This window comes from Chinchilla lanigera, unplaced genomic scaffold, assembly GCF_000276665.1.
Source record: "Chinchilla lanigera isolate Chin_1 unplaced genomic scaffold, ChiLan1.0 scaffold00006, whole genome shotgun sequence".
In the NCBI taxonomy this organism is placed as follows: domain Eukaryota; kingdom Metazoa; phylum Chordata; class Mammalia; order Rodentia; family Chinchillidae; genus Chinchilla; species Chinchilla lanigera.
Window position 1 is genome coordinate 28191186 of NW_004955407.1, and position 19282 is coordinate 28210467.

Consider the following 19282-nt stretch of genomic DNA (forward strand, 5'->3'; position numbering starts at 1 on the left):
AAAGGAAAGGAAAGGAAAGGAAGGAAAGGAAAGGAAAGGAAAGGAAAGGAAAGGAAAGGAAAGGAAAGGAAAGGAAAGGAAAGGAAAGGAAAGGAAAGGGAAATAGGTAGAAGAAATAAAAGGGTGAAAGAGAAGGCAGAAAGGAAGGAAGAAACGAATACTACATCCAAATTGTATTCCATTTTGATTTCTTTTAGACTCAACTTTATGAATACTTCAATCCATGCCCACTGCTATTCAAAACTGTAAAAATCTATCTGTGAAGGCAGGAAGGCTGCAACATGCCATAGCTCTACAAATAGCAGCTGCTTGGTGATTAAAAGTAACAAAGAATCTCATCACCTCTCAAGCAAGCAGTGACTGCTCACTGATACACATACGCCAAGTACTGTTAGACCTCTGCCCCATAGATGTCTGCATACTGTGTCACTTTCAGTAACTATGTGCAAGGCACAAAACAAAAACACCCTGTCTACATTAAACCTTTTAAAAGTGTATTTTTACTTTTAAATTCTACTGTTTACTTTTGCTATTTACTTTTTAAGGAAATCATTCTCAAAGGGAGTATAGGTTAACTTACTACGAAATGTAGTACAAGGATGTAATAATACATTTCCTGCTAAAGGAAATGTATTATCATTTAAGAGGGATCAAAAATGTATACAGCACTCTCAGACTTTAAAACCACCATTACTATGCATAAGGCTTTTGATATTCATTTTTCTCGTGATCAGCCAGCATATCAGGGCCCAGACACTGGGCATTTTTCCCTGGAGTCACTGCCTTATTATCAGAGCTGGACTGAAGTATCCTTCCGTGGAAAGGGCACAAGATCTCTCATTGTAGGACAAACATTCTTGAATTGGTACAAAGAGGCACAGTAACGTCTCAGGATGTGGTTTCAGCCAAAGCTGATACAATCACAAGGCAAGGCTGAGAGGGGAAATGACAATCAGGAATTGCCTGGCATGTGTCCCCATTACCTGGAGTCTTCCTGTTCCTTTCCCCTCTGTGATTCTCTGAGAGTCTCAGTTACCACTGATGTGAGTAATTAGTAATAAGAGCCAGAAGCAAGAGCTTTGGAATACTTGAACTCTCTTGAACGTGAATTTTATAGCAGGAGAGAGCTGGCTAATGCATCACGGAGTTGAGGGCAGACTCTACTGTACCAGAGAACTTGAATTATGACGCAAATTGAAACTATTGTTTCAAACTCAGCACTATATTCAAAGTTAGAACTTGCAAAATATCACGTTCAACTGAGGAACCGATAACTTTCCCATTCCAGCAAATATGGATGGCAAATATTCACAGTCTAGATCCTTGGCAGTCTCACTTAGCCATTATTAGAAGATGAAACATATAGGTATCCCCTTGTTTATACACAGCTATGTTCATCATAACCATTCATTCACTGATTTGTTTACATTCATGCAGCAAGTATGAGTCAAGTTCCTGCTCTCAAAGGACTCAAATTCAGATTCAGCTCGTGCGCTAGCCATGGGGCCAACACCTTAACGTATATAGGTACCCATAGAGCTGGGTAATTAACAAGCTATCTCATCTGATAACTTCTTTGGGAGGCATTAGCATTTTTGTTCTACAGATAGGAAAGTGAGACTCAGAAAAGATAAAGGGCTTATCCAAAGTAATATAATCAGCCAATATTTAAAACTTTTTTTTCACTAAGTCCTCTGGCCCTTTCCAACAGACAACATTTTCTGTCTTATGTTCAAAGCTTAATGTCTCTTTTCTATGTAAAAGAATGTCCTGTCAAAATAAATAAAGCCATATCTAAGTTGTTCAGAAAGAAATGAAGCCATGCACAGTCTGAGCCAGTTGTGCCTGTGAGCTGAGAACTTATCTCACACCAGGTCAAGCAGCGGGAGCTCTCCTGCTATAGATGGGACATCACCCATTTTCAGGCCTGGAAGCACTGCATCTAAAGACAACTGCTAACAACTTTACAGCAGAGATCCACGAGCAGATTGACGTGATGTATTTCTAAATGCTGATAGAAAACAAAGAATATGTATTTCTAAATGCTGATAGAAAAGAATGATGTATTTCTAAATGCTGATAGAAAACATCAAAAACAAAGAATAATTTACCAAATAGAGCCCAGCTCTTCAAATTAAAAATTATTTCCCTGCTGAATAATTGTGAGTTAAATTAGACCTCTTTCTTGACTCCCCCATTTCAAAATTTCTAATTTATTGAAGTGCTCCCCACTACCCACGCCGCAGTACTAAGGGTTGAACCCAAGGCCTTTGCCCTGAGCTGCATCTCCAGCCCTTCCTTTCCCCTTTTCTTCTTTTCTTTTTTAACTTTGAGGGTCTCAGTAATTTACTAAGTTGCCTAGGCTGGGCTCAAACTTTGATGCTCCCACCTCAGCCTCCTTGAATATTGAGATTACAAGCATGTGCCATGACACCTAGGTAGTAAAAGTCCTAACTCCATTTTTTTTTTCAGTTCATAGAAAGGAAACATGTATGCACCCATCTTAGCTGTAAACAGGATCTCTGATGTTTGGGTTCAAGAACTGGCTCCATTACTTTACTGGGGACAGCAAGCATTTTACCCTATTGGCCTCCAGTTTCCTCCACCATAAAACGACTAGAACATGCTTAAGAAAAAAATCAGGAATATAATAAACGCTAAATAAATGTTTACATTTTTAAAATTGAAATAAGAAATTATATAATTAAATCAAGATGTTTCACTTAAATTCCTAGTTCTTCCTAGGGATAATCCCTAGTGTCAGATCATTTCAGATTCTATGTATACATAGATATTCCATTTGCATAAACATATACCTATGTATGCATATTCATTTACTTCATATATATATATATATATATATATATATATATATATATATATATATGTTTTCCCATACTCACAAAAGAAGCTCACTGTATATACCACAGGTCTTCATCACATACTTGTCATGAGGAGAAAATACCTGATACCCACAACTTAAAGGACAAGAGGTTTACTTTGGATCACAGTTTCAGTCCATGATCAGCTGGATCCAAGACAGGAACAATATGGCAGAGGAGCATGTGATAGGAAAAGGTGCTCAACCCATGGCAGCCGGAAAGTAGAGAGCAAAGAGAATAGCTGGGGATGAAAATATAACCTTCCAGGTCATGCATCCTGTGACTCACCTCCAACCAGCCACCCACCAACATTACATTCAGCCACTAAACCCATCAGTGCATGAATCTTTTGACGAGCGGCTCACTCCCATGATTCCACACACATGAGGGTATGGAGGCGCTTTTTAGATCTAAGCCACAATGCCATGTTTTTGTCTGTTAAAATATTTTAGAAATAGTTCTATATTGATGTATATAGATCTGCCACATTCTTTTGCATTATAAATAATGGAAAATATTCTATTTTGTGGAGCTACCATAATGTATTAAACCATACTCCTAATTGCAGAGATTCAGGTTTTTTCTAATATTTTGTTAATTCAAAGAATTGTTGCAATGAACATCTTTGTGCATGTATATGAGAGTTTAGCTGTAGAAAAATCCCAGAGGAATGAATGGTAGGCTGGTGAGTCCATACATGTTAAATTATTATGGAAATCAACAACTACCTGTCAAAAATGTTGAACCAGTTAATATTCCCTCCAGCAAAGCGTGAAAGACCTTGTGTTTTCATACCCTCTCCAGATGTATTTTTGGATCACTAACAATCTACTCAGAGAATACTTTGAAATTACATTTATGCTATGAGGGAACTGGGTACCTTTCTACCTTTCAAATCCTTCTCAAAATGATTTTCATTCTCAAAACGGTTTTAGATCATCTACTGACAAGGTTATCTTTAAAATCTGCTGCTGCTGAGCTTAAAATTAATGTCAACTGGGGCTGGGGATTTAGCTCAGCGGCAAAAGCACCTGCCTGGCAAGCGCAAGGTCGTGAGTTCGGTTCCCGGTACCGGAGAAAAAAACAAAAAAAAAAAAAAAAAAAAAAAAATTAATGTCAACTATGAAGAAAAATATATCCATGTCTACATTTTTAAACTGCTATTGTGAGAGCTTGGGGCAAGGAGTAAAAAAGTCCACACACATGTCACACTACATCCAACAAGGCCTGGAAAGATGTTGACTTAATGTTATACGATAGCAAAGAGAAATTTTATGTGCTATACCTTGGTCCAAAACTTGAAAGTGCTTCTGAAATTGGATGAGGAAAGACTGATCAAGGGTACTAAAGTTTAGCCAGATAGGAAAAATAGATTCTGGTGTCTTGTTGTCCAGGAAAATGACTATAGATAGTGATAATACACTGTGTATTTCAGAGATGTTAGGGGAATTTTGAATGTTTAACTACAGAAAAACGATGAATGTTTGCAAAATATACTGGTATTTAATCTGATTTGAGCATTACACAATGTGCGCATGTATTAACACATCACTTGCTACCCGATAAATATGTACAATTGTAAATCATCTTTTTGAAGTACTTCTAAAGTCGGAATAGTGATCTAAGAATTTGAGATTAAAATGTTGAAAATTCCCTGAACAATGCTAAGTTTACAAATACCTTAAATAATTAGTGGAGAACAAAAAAGATCCCTAATTTTTCTTCCATAATAAGATCTTTTGAGATTGATGTAAGCTGGACTCTTGGCCTCAGGAAATGTTTGACTTTCATTGGTCATGTTCCTTGAAAATAATTCTATTGCCCAATTAAAATTTTCAACAGAGGATTTTCCAAACATTAGAAGTCGAAGAACATGAAGCAAACAACCACTGTGTAAATATGAGAGGAATACTTTTTTATTTCATCAGTTAGAATCAATGTCTCCCAATACCAAGAGTAACTCCCTCCTTTCTTTATTACTTCTCCACCAGCTTATATTTACTAAGGTCTGCAAACTATTATTTTACATCTTTCCTAAAATCTACAGGGAAAAGTTCAAAACTGTTTTAATCAGATTTTGGCTCATATATTCTAAGATATATTTCAAAACTCTTGTCAAAGTCGGGTGTCAAAGGAGAGTTTCAAACATTTTGGTTCTGTTGTACCCTCTCCTCCTTTTCCTCACTTCCCAAGCCATCCGAAGAAGCAAATGAAACATATACTTTCCAATGCTGTTATAATATTATTTTTAAATACACTTCTCATCAATATATTTGTCACAATGACTGGTATACGGAAGAGAGCTATTCTTATTTCTTTGCTGCTTCTTTGCCTACCTACTTGTCTGTTTACATACTTGAAACATAAAACATTGGTCCCATTTATAAGGTTACTCACTAATTTCTTTATATAGTTTCTCTTGGACTGTCCTCAATTAGAATCATGGATCTCCTCTTACTAGCCACCCTACTGTATAAAGCAGAACAATTCAGATTAACCATCCTGTTATTTGGTGGTCTCCAACCTTCAGTACCAGGGACCAGTTCTGTGGGAGACAATTTTTCCACAGATGGGAGAGGGCAATAGTTTTAGGATTAGACCCTCATAAGAAGCATGCAACCTAGATCTCTTGTATGCTCAGTTCACGGTGTTTCTGCTCCTAGGAAGCCCAAATGCTGCAGCTGATCTGACAGAAGGCAGAACTCGTGTGAAAATGTGAATGATAGGGAACAGCTATAAATACAGATGAAGCTTCCCTTCCTCACCCTGTGCAATCCAGTTCCTAACAGGCCATGAATCATAGCCCGGAGGCTGGGTCCCCTGCTGTTACTGACATGCGGCAATATACTTTGACCTAAATGTCATTGTAAATAACACCCTTTCATAATAGTTCCATGCTCAAGCTCTGACATGGAGAGTCAAGTTTCAAATTCTACCTCTGTCATTTTCCTACTACATTTGAAGTAAGTCACTAAGCATCTTTTAAGCCTCTCTGCTTCATCATCTACAAAATGGGTATAATATGGTATCCACCTGTGCAAGAAGGCATTACTTCAGCATGCCCAAGAAGGGCCTATTTGCATGACTGGCGGTTGGCCAGTTCCTGAGATCTGAGCTGTTAGAATGTTCTAAGAACTATGTGTGTTTTTGTATGCTTAGAGACTTGAGCCAACTTTACCAGTTTGTGCAAACAATATGATTTATGGTAAACACCTGCTTTCCTTTTGGGGATCTGGGGCATCAGTGGCTGTTACTAGTCACAGACATTCAATAAAAACCGTGAACTCCTAGTGTAAGGTGGGTTTCTCTAGGAAACATCAAGGTGTATGTGTTGTCTCAACTCGTTGCTAGAGGCATTAAGCATAACCTGTGCAATCCCACAGGGAAAAGACTCTTAGAAACTCTAGTTTTGTTTCCTTTAGACTTAGTCGCACATATTTTTCCCATTGTTGATTTTGCTGTATATCCTTTCACTATATCTGTATCCTTTCACTCTAATAAACCAAGTGTTTATTATTTCACTGTAATAAACATAAATCCTGAGAATTGTGAGAATTTACAGTGAACCTCTGAATCTGAGGGTGGTCTTAGGGATGCCCAGCACACTATTTCAAGGATTATTCTGAAGAATAAGCGACAGTGTTAAAGAAAATTATTATACAATTGTATTGTTAAAATAAGGTAGAGAAGATTTGAGTCGGGGTAGTTCTGATAGGTATAGGTACGCCTGCAATGGGATTTGGCGGAAGGGGAGGGTTATTGGGGTCACTCTGAAGAAAGAATGAAGATATGGTAATGTATAGTGAAGAAGTGGGGTGGTGGTAGATAGACAGAAAAACTAGAGCAAACATCAAGGGTGAAGAGTGTTCTAGCCAAACTGACCTAACAGTGATTTTTGCTGAGAAGAGGCCAGCATAACCAGGCATCATCAGCAGGATGATGGAGGACGAGAAACTGGGTGAGAGAGCAAAAGTGATCAGATGCCAACAGTGAGGGGTTTTGCTGAACTGACTTAGTATTTTTTGCTAAAACTGGATTTTATACAGAAGTGGACAGAGAATCTAGAAGTTTCAGGAACCTAACTAGTGTTTGATCAAGCAAAGAATTTGTCACCATGCAGATCAAGCACTTGACACAATGTCTAGCTAAGAGCATTTCATGGGAGTTATTGATATAATTCATATAAAATTCATAAGTATATTAAGTATATATACTTATTATTTATCATATATACTATGTAGTTGTTATTTACATTATTAACAAAAGATGATTGTTCATTTACTTACCTCCTTCCCCCTTTGTTAATTTAGCTACATTTAGGATTTTATCAATCAATGTCGTGAAATAGTTGAATCCCTTTAGCAATCTGCCTGATAGTGTTTGTGCTTCCTGCCTCTCCATCCTGAGACCCTGTAGAAGATGGAACGAGATGACATCCGGAAAGTATTCACTCATGCAGCAGTCACTATAGATTGCCTACCCAAAGCCATTGACCCTTCCATCCACCTACCAGAATCTGAGTTTTGTTCAGCAACACTGTCCCAGTAACAGAGGATGAATCTTGACTGGTCTAAGTCAGTTCTGCCAATCCCATTCTCTTTGCTAGTAATGGACACTGGGGGTCATATGACTCAGTTATGAATGATAAAGCATAAGCAGAATATCTCTGCAAGAACAGGGAAAGATTTTATCATCTAACCCTATAAAGAAACAGACACTAGGAGATTCCCCCTTGATGTTTAACTGTAGTTATGCATAAGTGAACACCAGCTGTTTGGTATGTAGTTGCAATCCCCAGTCCATGATGGGAAACATCAAGTTACTGCAGAAGGAAGAATGGAGGATTGCATGGGTTCATCATAAAATTGTTGAGCTTTTAAACTAACCCTGGGACTGCTTATCTCCAGACCTCCTTTAAATAAGACAAATAACTGTTCATTTGCATTAGTCACTGTTGGCAGTGTCCTCCCTTACTTATGACTAACGGGGTCCTGGTACACTGGTTTCAACATGTCCTTTGTAAACACACATCATGCACAGCTCTTTTCTGGGAATTCTAAAAAGATAACACATGTACAATTATAATTTGATGGTGTGCCTTCAAAGGACTCCGACTCTCATAACAAACTTCAAAGAGGCACAATTATTTCCAAAAAAAGGTAGTTAGAAGGAGAAAATTTGTTGCTCTTTTAAACAGTCTCAGGGTCTCACTGTACGCTAAAAGTCTTCTTGATGAGCATGAAATCCTCCGCAAACAAGCCGGTTCTGAGGATGTGAACTCTGAGAGGTACAAGCATGTTTTATATTTATATTTTGGATATTATAGTTGACGGAAATGAGAAATGAACATTATTTCATATGTCATTCTTTGCCAATTTCTCGGAAGGGCTTCGTGTTTCACAGAGCAGTAAAGTATGCAATTTGGAACTGAGAAGCCATGCTATACAAAATCATTGTTTTTAAGGAATTTTAAGGACATTTAAATTTTAAAATATTTAAAATGTAAAACATATTTATATGCACTATTATAAGACCATTATAGTTTTTACAAGTTTTTTAAAAATCTAATGCCTATTTGGTGTCATATAACACATACTTTCAAAAATGTGAAACTATGAAAATGCCAAAATATACATACATTAATATATGCACACATATATATATAAGTATATATACACATACATACATAATACATAAGTATGGACAAGTAGCAAACATTTATATCTGTTGTTCTATCCAGGGTGACAGGTCCCAAGAAAGAAGTGCCCGCAGATGATAAGAATAGTAAGAGAGGCAGATATGGTGTGTCACTAAAGATGGCAGACCAGTGAGTTAAGCAGATAGGGTTCTCTGCAATACTCTGAGTAATGTCCTACTTTTGATAGGATATTTCTTCTGAAGGTTGAGAAATGCCACATGAGCACCCTTATCTATCAGGCTACTAAATGCAGTATAATTTTCAGGCAGTTGTAATAAAGAGCACCAAGGGAACATCCTGTACTTTGCTGAATATTCACTATAGCCTTTTAGTAAGATTTGTAAGTGCTTTTTGTTTAGTCTATCTGACAACTCACTCTCTTTATTTTCACAATTACCCATCAGGCCTTGTTTTAATGTTGTAGTCTGAATTGTGCTTTCTCTAGATTTTGCCGGCTGCTGCACTCTTCCTGATGTTATTTTCATCTTAAGATCACTGGAACTCAGTTTATTCTTAGGCAAATCTTCAATTACTTTCACTAAAAGAGGAGGAGGCTTATTTATTTCAGGTGTTAAAGCTTGAAATGAATGTATGTTCAGACTTCCATTTTCCATAATAGATGCAATGTACCGTCCATGTGGGCTAATTACTGATGAGCTAATTCCTTCGTTAAGGTTCCCAACTTCAAAAAGAAGTTTACAAGTCTGTATATTGACAATCTCATAATGCCATCTTGACTTAGCAATTTGAACCAGCGTCAAAACTATGATTTGAACCAGCGTCAAAACTATCAGGAAGGAATTCCAGATGTCAAATGGCTCAAACTGCAGTAGGCATCTGGATAATTCTGAAGGGCTGTGTAGCTTCTAAGCACCACAAATGAAGATGGTTTGATTTGCCTCCAGGAGCCAGAACTCAGCCATCTCTGGTCACAGCAAATACTTTGTATAATATACTAGAGCTTTCAGGTGGAGCAGGCAATTGATATTTACAAAAAAGTGTATCACACTCCCAGGCAAAGATGGAATTATCTTTAAAACAGCTGAGAATTGTATTACTTAAAGGTAGTATACCTTCTGTATACCCACAGACTGGCAAATATTGGGTTGTTTTTTCTCTGAAAAGTATCTAAGTCCCATAGTTGTGCCGTATCAGATATATCCTCCCAAGTGGATGATTTTGGAAGCTTTAATTGTTTAAACTCCTCACTGGGAATTGTAACTACTGTCAGCACTGCAGTATTTTAAACATCTTCAACAGTGCCCAGTGGTCATCCTATGTACAAGGAGATGCTCAACTTCTTTCTTCATTCTTCACATTAGTCTATTCCATATTTCTCTTCCTGACCATGTAATCCCATGTAGAAATGTACATATAAATATGTGTATGTATTTAAGTATTATTATTTTAGAAAACAGAGCCTTATAATTTCTATATTTGGCTCTTTTCACACAAAATACCTTGTGGACATCACCACAGGTCAATAGGTTTATCACTAATTCATTATTTTTAATGAGATCTTTGTCACTACAAATACATGACTTTACATACTGATATCTTTCTTCCTATGGAACGGACTCCAAGGACAGGAATTGCTGGGCCAAAAAGGTATACATACTTTTTAGTGTAATAGATGTTGGCAGAGACTTTGCCTAAACCTATAATGGCTCTTTTCTATCAAGCATGAGTGTATTCCTTGCCCTTGATCACCAATAATAGTCATCATATTTTTTCCAACTTTTGTCAGTGTTGCTGGTGAAAAATTAATTTACTCTTATATCAATCTTCCTTACTAATAATAAATTTGACTTTTTAATATATTTGTTGGCCATTTTGATTCAATATTCTATCTTCCAATTTGGTTGTTTCTCTTTCTATTGAATGCTTAGGTATTTTGACAAATTTGTTACAAATGTTTTGTTTTAGATTGTCTATTGTTTAATTTTATCTGTTGTGACATCAGTGTTATTAGCTTTACTAAATTCAAATGTCTTTTATAGTTATGGAAAAAGGCACTCTCAGAAGCTTCTGAGAAGATAGCAGAATGGTGAGCAGGAGAGAAACAGCCTCTCCTATATTTGGAATCCAGACCCTGGAATAGAGCAACATGACAAAGAAAAAGAGGAGGGAAGTGGGTCCCTGAGAGGCAGCAAGGATCTGAAGTGAGAATTAGAGCTTACAGAAAAAGCAAAGAAAGGGACCACAAGGTAGAAGAGGGAGGCAGCAAGCAACCCAGGATCACAGCATGGCAGAGGAGGCTCCAACCTGCAGAGGCAGGGTGACTACTGGCCGCCACTGAGAGGCCGCCACTGAGAGGCCGCCACTGAGAAACACACCGGTGGAACAGAGCATTAGATGCTGGGGACTATATTGGATGGTAAGTTATTCCAGTACAGATGTCCCCTAGGAAAGGGTGATTGTCTGGTAGCCATTTTAGAAATGGGCCAACAGAAGTCAGAACTTAGAGCAGCAGTGGGCTGAGTCTGTCTAGCAGCTCCAAGCGTTAGGTAAGGCAGAGCTGAGCTCAAATCTGCAGGGGGTAAGGGAGTCAAGTTCAAGACAGCAAGGAGCTGAGTTCAAGCTGGCAGGAGGCACTCAGAGTGCTGTGGTCTGAAAAACTTGAGTCCCAGCCTCACAGCCAAAGACTAGCAGCAGCCTGAACCTAGGTGGAAATAAAGGCCCAGGTTTGCTAGATTGTCCTGAACCACCACACTTCTACTGCTGGGATCAATCAACACGGATCTGGGTCTTTATGTGCCCTGCTGTTAAGCAGTGACAGCAAAGACGTGCACAGAAGTGAACATTTTTCTCCTACTTTTTTTTCTTTGTTAGTTTTTAAATTTTTTTATATTTTTCCTATATTTTTTCTCTTCTCTTTGATTGTTCTTTTTATTCAAGTGAGAACATTGTTTCTAGTTTTGTTATTGTTGTTTTCTTCTCTTTTGTTTCTGTTTCTTCCTTCTTTCTTTCCCTCCTGTCTTCTTCACAAGTTCCCAAAGCTTATGTAATCTTCCTTTGTCCTCCACCCTTGCTTCTAATTCATTTTTCTATTTCTCTATTTTTTCTTCTAACGTCTTTTAAATTTTCTCCCCTGGAGGTAAAATCACCATATTGATGGACTATTTACTGTACACAGTTGTCTAAGATTTTAGATTTTATTATAAAACTATAAATCTTGTTCCCATGGCTACAAAGACAACAAATTAATAGTTACTGTAGTTTGTCATTCTCTAGAGTGTAATAGATGTTATTGTTGTTACTACTTTAGCCAAGTTGACATAATTCTTCTTATCACTTGTTCTTTTTTGTACGCCAAGACTGAGATTACCTGAGGGCCATAAATAATACTATATACTAGTGCTAAAGAACCAGGGGGTAAGCCTAATAGGCAGAAATTACTCATCCCCAATAAACTGAAGAGATATAATTTTGCAACAGGCTGAAAACCCAAAGACCTGCTATGCCTGGGAGACATCTCCAAGAAGTAGTCATTTCCTAAGGGTTTTAATACTCGCTATAAAGCTACCTACCATACAGAATTTAAAAACATCAATGCAGGAATTAAACTTTAAAAAATGGAAAATTAGAAGACACAAAGTAAAATGCAACCCCAGACTTCCAGCTCACCAAAGGCAAACCCAGGAGGGCAATGAGTCAGAACAATTCAAAAGCCACCCATCTGAACTCTCACAAATGGTAACAGGGGAAGTAACAAAGCAAATAAATGAGGCTCTAGAAAAAAAAATCAAATGAGAAATAATTTCTCAGATAACTTCAGAGATGACCATAATGAAGGGCATGATTAATGAATCTAGAGGAGATACAGAAAAAAAATTAGAAGAGTTTAGGAAAATGACAGACATCATAAATTCCCAGCATAGGAAAGAAATGAAATCCACAAAACAGACTCAAGCAGATATCTAGGAAATTAAAACTTCTATTAAAAGTATATGCAACAGAATGAACCAATGTGAGTACAGAATTATCAGATCTAGAAGACAGGATTGTAGTTAGTGATCACAAAAAGAAACATTTCTTAGAAATAGCAAGGGATCACAAAAAAAAAAAATCAATCCAACGTAACAAGAAGAATAACATAAGACAACATAAGACTTATCATAGTTACTGAAAAAGAAAGCAATAATACAAATAGCATTTTAAAAACCTATTCACAGAAGTAATGGTACAAATATCCCAAAAACGGAAAAAGAATTTAACATACAGATAAGTGAGACAAGTACAACTCTGATTAGCCATAATCAAAAACAATCTACCCTAACGAATATAGTAGCTAGGATCCCAGAAATTCAACAGAGTACTAAACAGAGTACTAAAACCTGTTAGAGAGAAGAAACAAATCACTTATAAAGGAAAGCCCATTGGAATTGCAACAATCTTCTCAACACAAACCCTCAAGTTAGAGAGAGATTGTAGTGAAGTATTTCAAACCCTAAGACAAACAACCTCCAACCCAGATTGATGTACCCTGCAAAACTATCTTTCAAAACTGATGTAAAAAATGAGATACTTCCATGATGAATACCTGAAGAAATTCATTATCACCAAACCAGTACTCAAAAATTTTCTGAAGGACATTCTAGAAAGAGATAGTGAAGACTTCAACTCCATGAGCCTCAACAGAATGAAACCAACAGGCAAGGCAAGTAGTTAAATGGAGGGAAAAGAAAGGAAAACCACATGATATGTATAAGTCACTACACATCAGTTATAACCATCAATGTAAATGGTCTCAAATCACTAATCAAAAAAAAGAAAAAACAGACTGGTAGAATGGATCAAGAAATAAGATCGAACCATATGCTGCTTGCAGGCAAAATAGAATTCAAGCCAAGCCTGATCAGCAGTGACAAAGAAGGTCACCACATTCTTGTTAAGGGAACAATCCAAGAAGAGAAGATAACAGTCATAAACATATATACGCCACATGCCAGAACAACCAACTATATAAAACACCTATTAATGGACATGAAATCTCAAATAAGCACTAAAAATTGCAATGGGGGACCTCAATATACCCCAATCACAAATAGACACATCAACTAAATTAAAAATCCACAAACAAATATCATAACTGAACCAACATTTTAAATAGAATGAACTTAGTAGATGTCTACAGAGTGTTCCACACTACAACATCAGAATATACATCCTTCTCAGCTGTACATGGGACTTTCTCCAAAATAGACAATATAATAGCTCACAAGTAAGTACAAAAGAATTGAAATTATCTTATACGTATTACCAGACCATAGTGCAACAAAACTGAAAAACAATGCCAAAATAAACCAAAAAAAAAGCCCCCATAAACATAGAAATTAAATAACACCGTCCTGATCAACCAATGGGTAATAAAGAAGATATCAGACAATTTCTACAAGTACTGATAATGCAAATGCAACCTACTAGAACTTATAGGACACAATGAAAGTAGTTCTAGAAGGGAAATTTATAACAATAAATTCCCACATGAAAAAACAGAAATAAATAACCTTATGTTGAACCTCAGACTTCTAGAAAAAGAAGAACAAGTCAAGCCCAAAGCTCATATGAGGGAGGAAATTATAAACATTAGAGCAGAAATTAATGTAACAGAGACTAAGAAAATAATACAAAGAAGCAATAAATCAAAGAGTACATTCTTTAAAAGATTAAATAAAGATGATAAAACATTAACCACCCTTATAAAAAAAGAAAGACTCAAATGCATGCAATTAGAAATGAAAAGAATGAAATCACAATGAATTCTGCAGAAATCCAGAAGATCACTAATACTTACTTTGAGAACTTCTATTAAGACAGAAAACACAGAAGAAATGGCTAGATTCCTAGATACATATGAATTACCAAAGCTGAATCAAAAAGATATAAAGATTCTAAATTACCAAATATCAGTAAATGAAATTGAAGATATAATTAGAAACCTACTAACAAGAAAACCACAGGTCCTGATAAATTCACTGCTGAATTCTCACAAAGTTTAGAGAAGGTCTAATGCCACTGTTCCTCAAACTCTTTAAAGAAACTGAAAGCGAAGCAACACTCCCAAACTCATTCCTGGAAGAAGGTATAACCCTGATACCAAAACCAGAGAAGGTTCCAATCAGAAAAGAAAACTACAGACCAATCTCCCTAATGAACACAGAAGTAGAAATCCTCAATGCAATAGTGGCAAATAGATTGCAGCAAATTATCAAGAAGATTATACACCATGACCAAGTGGGATGCATCCCACGGATGCAGGGATGGTTTGATGTATGTAAATCAATAAATATAAAACATCATGTTAACAGAGCCAAGAGCAAACACCACATAATAATCCCAATAGATGCAGAAAAAACATTTGACAAAGTCCAACACCCATTCATGATAAAAACCCTGTAGAATATTGTAATTGCTGGTCTTTATCTCAATCTGATAAAAGCCATATACTATAAACCAACATCCAACCTCATACTAAGTGGTCAAGAACTGAAAGCTTTCACTCTAAAATCAGGAACAAGATAAGGATGTCCACTATCGGGGCTGGGGATTTAGCTCAGCGGCAAAAAGCGCCTGCCTGGCAAGCGCAAGGTCATGAGTTCAGTTCCCGGTACCGGAGAAAAACCAAAAAACAAAACAAAACAATACATACAAAGGATGTCCACTATCACCATTCCTATTCAATGTAGTTCTGGAAACATTAGTCAGAACAACTAGACAAAGGGAAGAAACAAAAGGAATACAGATAGGAAAGGAAGAAGTTAAATTATCATTATTTGAAGACGACATAATACTCCACATAGAAGACCCTAAAAACTTCATTAAAAGACTTCTAAACTTAATAACCAAATTCAGTAGCATAGAAGGATAAAAAGTCAACACACAAAAATCAATAGCATTCCTGCACACAAATAACAAACTTACTCAGAGAGAAATTAGGGAAACAACACCCTTCACAAAATCATCAAAAAAAAAAAAAAAAGAAAGAAAGAAAGAAATACCTAGGAATCAGTCTAATAAAGAAAATAAAAGACCTTTACATTGAAAACTACAATACCCTGAAAAAGATCAAAGAGGATATCAGAAAATAGAAAGATATCTTTTACTCTTAGGTACAAAGAATTGATACAGTGAAAATGGCCAGATTTCCAAAATTGTTACACAGATTTATTGAAATCCTGATCAAAACTCCAGGAGTATGCCTCATAGAACTAGCGAAGACATTTTAAAAATTCCTTTGAAACCAGAAAAAGGCCTAGAATAGCAAAGCAATTCTGGGCAACAAAGGCAAAGCAAGGGGTCATCACAATCCCTGACTTGAAATTATGCCATAGACCTAATGCGATAAAAAAGAAAAAAAAAAAAAAAAAAAAAAAAAAAAAAACATGAGGATAAATGAAACAGATTAGAAGACGCAAAAACAAATCCAAACACACTAAGCCACCTTATCCTTCACAAAGGAACTGAACACCTTCCCTGGAAGATAGCCTATTTAATAAATGGTGCTGGAAAACCTGTTTTCCCACATGCTAAAGACTTAAAACTCGACCCATGTCTATCACCATGCATTAAACTAACATCAAAATGGATCAAAGATCTAAATATTAAACCAGAAACACTAAATCTGATGGAAGATAAAATGGGTAGAACTCTTGAAAACATATGTGTAGGTAAAGACATCATGAACAGAACCCTGCCTGCATGGGAAATATTACAAAGAATCAAAAACTGGTATTTCATCTTATTAAAAACATTTGCACAGCAAAAAAAATCGCCAAAAGAGTTAAAAGACAACCCACAGAGTGGCAAAAAATTTAGCAAGTTGTTCCTCAGGCAAATGACTAATATTTAGAACATATAAAAACTTGCAAAATTCAGACCCCCTTAAATTCAAAGACCCAATCCAAAAATGGGCATCTGAAATGAATACACATTTCTCAGATGAAGAAATACAAACAGCAAATAAATATATGAAAAAATGTTCAACATCACTGATAATTTGAGAGATGCAAATTAAAACAAACTAAGATTCCCTTTCACTCCAGAAAGAACAGCAATTATCAAGAAATAATTTACACTTTCATTTTCTCACACCAGGGAGACAATGTGATGTTTACACATGTGGCAATTACTCTGTTGGCAATTATCAACAGATGCTAGCTGGGCTATGGGGAAAAAAGGAACCCTTCTCCACTGTTGGTGGTGGTGTAGACTGGTATAACCACTGTGGAAATCAGTGTAGAGACTCTTCCAAAACTAGGATAAGAGGTCCCATTTGACTCAGCTATTCCTTTTCTGTGTATCTTCCCAGGAGAATTAAAAGCAACATGCCACAGGGGTATATGCACACTCATGTTTATAGCAGCTCAGTTTAGCTAAATAGCTAAATCTTGGAAATAAGAGCTAAATCTTGTAAACATAACTAAATCTTGGAAACAACCCAAAGACTTATCAACGGATGAATGGATTAAAAAAAGATGTGTTTTTTTATACAATGTAGTACTACTCTGCCATAAAGAAGGATAAACTTGAGACATTTCTAGGTAAACAGATGAGCCTTGAGACAAAACTTTTAAGTGAAATAAATCAAACATACATGTGTAAACATCACATTGTCTCTCTGGTGTTAGAAACTGAAAATATAAATTGGAACCAAAATGTATAATAGACACTGTGAAATAGAAGAAATCATTCAAAAGGAATGGGGAAAAGAAGGAAAGGGGAAAAAATGAGAAAAAAGGATAAACTGGTAACAAAGCTTTGTAAATAAAGAGGGGGAAGAGAGATTGAAGGTAGTGGAGGGAAACAGGAAAAAAGAGCAATCAAGATATATCACATATGGGTAAAAATTCCCTATGATGAATGTGATGATTATGTATATCTAAATGGTACGAATAAACTTTAATAATAATAACAAAGCCCAAAGTTTTAGAAAAAGATTCTTTCTTTTAAAATGTGAGGTTTCTGGGCGTGATGGCACAACTTGTAATCCCAGCATTCAGGAGGCTGAGGCAGGAGGGTCACCACAAGTTCAAGGAAAGCCTTCACTAGGTAGTGAAACTTTGTCTCAAAAAATAAACAAACAAACAAAAAATAAAAGACTTAAGTTCTCATGTATATTTAGTAAATAGATTTCGTAGATTTTATCATTCTTTCCTGTATTATCCATTTATTTGTTTGTTTTAAACTAGACCTGGCTAATTCTGGAAGTGGAATATTTTGTCTCCCATTATAGCTTTAATTTTTCATATTTTTCCTCTATTCTTATAGCTGTTTGTTCCATGTAGTTACCTGCTATGTTCTTTGGTACAAGCAGATTTATGAATGTAATATACTCTTCATAAACTATTCCTTTTATTATTACATAATGTTCCTTTTCAGGGCATTTAACTTTAACCTTGTCTGTTATTAATATTGCAATTTATCCCATAAAATAAATTGCACTCATGTCAGGAAATAAATGTCCTGGGTCTTACTGTTCTGGGTTTTACTTACAAATGGCCAAAGAATTCCTTCCTTTGGGGAACAGAATCTGTAAGCTAGTCTTTATTTAAGTCTTTATACTGTTCAACTGGCATGCATTTAGATTACAAACCCACAAATGTTCTCAGGATAGTATTCTTAAGTGATCAGCTTTGCATCCAAACCTGACTCCAGTTTGAGTCAGGTGTTTGTGGTTGGTTTTGACTTTTAGACGGTAACAGACCTCTTACTTCCCAGGTCATGTTGACCTAACTGAGGCTATAATCCCACTATAAAGATCTTCTATACTTGTTCTTATCTTTCCATGACTGGACTACAAAACATCTGCAAATTTCACTACATGTTCCTTCCTTGATTTTTATTGCAGTTTGTCTCATATCTCTATTTAACCTTTAACTTTAGCCATTAACATACCTAAATGAGGTCTCATTTTACATTTAAACCCCAGTCTACAGTCTCTGGCAATTACACCCCTAATGACTCTGTTCCCACCAGTATGTCCCACTTCACCCTACTTCATCCCCAACTCAAATAAGATAAATATATTCATTGCTTCCCCTTCCCCTCCCCTCCTTCAGCTCCTACCCCAGTGAGAAGCTTGAATGCTTCAACTTCCAGTCCTGCAATCACCAACTCCAGGTGTTTCTGCGTTAGTGTAGGACACATTAGTTTCCTTACAGCATACCTTCCCTGCCTCAAAAAACTTGCGTAGTAATCATGGATCACATTTTGAAATGTTATAGTCTTACTCTGATAGATGTCCAGTTGGGAGGAGGAATGAAGGAAGAAAGGAAGGGAGACAGGGAGTGAGGAAAAAACAGGAAAAGGAAGGGAGGGAGGAAGAGAAGGACAGGAAATGTATTGTTGATCACCACTATTGCCTTGTTGCCTTGTATCTTTGTTTTCTATATTTTAAGATTTTGATTGTGTTCCATTCACTGCTCCATTAGTGTATTTTCTTAAGGTTTTTTTTGAAAAGGTACATGGTTGGCATATGCCGGAGTCTTACTTATCTTCACATATCTCTTACATTCTGACAGGTCAATGAAATCATATTTAAGAATACATTTGGTTGCAATATTTTGATGGATGTTATTCCTCTGAGAAATTTCAGTAAATTAATTTTAAACCAGCAAAAGATGTGATTGTCCAATGTTTATTGATAATTTTCTTTTATTGGTTACTTTATCTTCCTGCCTAGAACTTTACATGTAGGTAT

At 36.3% G+C, this 19282-nt stretch overlaps 1 pseudogene; it reads right to left on the reverse strand.

Moving 5' to 3' along the window:
• Positions 1-10932, reverse strand: part of LOC102011738 — a 21747-nt pseudogene extending 10815 nt beyond the window's left edge.
• Between the last annotated feature and the right edge of the window lie 8350 nt (positions 10933-19282).